This window comes from Silene latifolia, chromosome Y, assembly GCF_048544455.1.
Source record: "Silene latifolia isolate original U9 population chromosome Y, ASM4854445v1, whole genome shotgun sequence".
Lineage (NCBI taxonomy): Eukaryota > Viridiplantae > Streptophyta > Magnoliopsida > Caryophyllales > Caryophyllaceae > Silene > Silene latifolia.
Window position 1 is genome coordinate 364677891 of NC_133538.1, and position 1465 is coordinate 364679355.

The following is a 1465-nucleotide window of genomic DNA, read 5'->3' on the forward strand; positions in this document are numbered from 1 at the left end:
TAAAGCTAAAAAGGTATTTACCTCTTCAATAGGATCTTGGCAATGAGCGGCATAATGACCCGCACCTCCGCAACCATCACACACAACGATTTGGCTTGTTGAAGAAATAGCATTGACTTGTTGAACGAAATCTCTAGCATCCCTTTCCGCCAATTGTTGTTGGAGCAAGGCAAATTGAGCTAGCAAAATGGATTTGTTGGAGGATTCTTCTTTACCTTTGGAGGGCACAACTCGGGAATTGACATATTGGGCATCATGGACCGCCATAGATTCGATCGTGGCATGAGCAAGGTCGGTGTCAATTTGATCAAACCGCCCATTGTTGGCGGAATCAAGAATCCTTCGGGACTCGGCACAACATCCATTGTAGAATGTTATTGCTAGAAACCAATCATCTAGCCCATGATGTGGGAATTGTCTTTGAAGCTCTTTGTACCTCTCCCAAGCCTCATATAAGCTCTCAAGAGCTTGTTGACGGAATTCGGTGATTTGGCTCCTTAAAGTTTGAGTTTTCTTCGGTGGAAAAAACTTTTGATAGAAGGCTATAGCCAAAGTTTCCCTATTGGTGATTCCCATGGCGGTGCGGTCAAGGCTATTGATCCAAAGCTTGGTCTTGTCCTTCAAAGAGAAAGGGAAAAGTATTTCCCTTATTTGGGCTTGAGTGACACCCGTTTGACGGATCATGGAGCAATAATCACAAAAGTTTTGCACATGCAAATTGGGATCCTCTAAAGGACTTCCCCCAAATTGCTTCCTCTCCACAAGGCTAATGAAAGCCGGTTTGATCACGAAGTCCGGCCCGGTGATTTGAGTGGTTGTGATTCTGGCCGGAAGCATGGCCACGGTGGGCTTTGAGTGATCGAAAAGTTTCACCATCTTTTTGGTAGTAGATGGTGATGGTGGTGGAGATGATGAACTTGAAACCTCCTCCTCTTCAAGGGCTTCTAGATCGTCTAAGTAAGACTTTCTAGCACTTTCGGCTTGTGCGGGAGAAGAGGCTTCTTTCACTTCCTTCCAAAAACGTCGTCTTCTCCTAAAGGTTCTCTCGGAATCGGAATCCGGTGAAAGCAATTCTCCCTTGCGTGAGGACCTGGGCATAAGACAACAATTTATAGAGAAGTGATATGTAACGGTATTAAGGAACAAGTGTTCCCCAAGACAAAGGAAAACAAGATAAAAATCGACAATTCAAAATGCAATAAAACCGTTTCCCCGGCAACGGAGCCAAAATTTGATAGGCTTATCGCGTACCTATGCAATGATAATTTCCCTAGACACAAATTAATGTAGTAATAGGGGTCGAACACAAGGAAACGGGAATTACGTCGTGAATTGCTATGGGTAGATTTTTATCAAGGTCGACTTCGATTTGGGTTTGGTTTGTTTAGTTGATGATTAATAAAAATTGCGATGTAAATAATATTATAAAAGAGAGTCTAAAGGGTTCGGGTCACTCATGCAAAGG

At 43.3% G+C, this 1465-nt stretch overlaps 1 non-coding gene across 1 annotated transcript; it reads left to right on the top strand.

The window, feature by feature from the left end:
- Positions 1–397: 397 nt before the first annotated feature.
- LOC141635248 (small nucleolar RNA R71) lies at positions 398–505 on the top strand. The gene has a single exon (XR_012539947.1). It is a non-coding gene; the product is annotated as a small nucleolar RNA R71 (small nucleolar RNA).
- The last annotated feature ends 960 nt before the right edge of the window (positions 506–1465 follow it).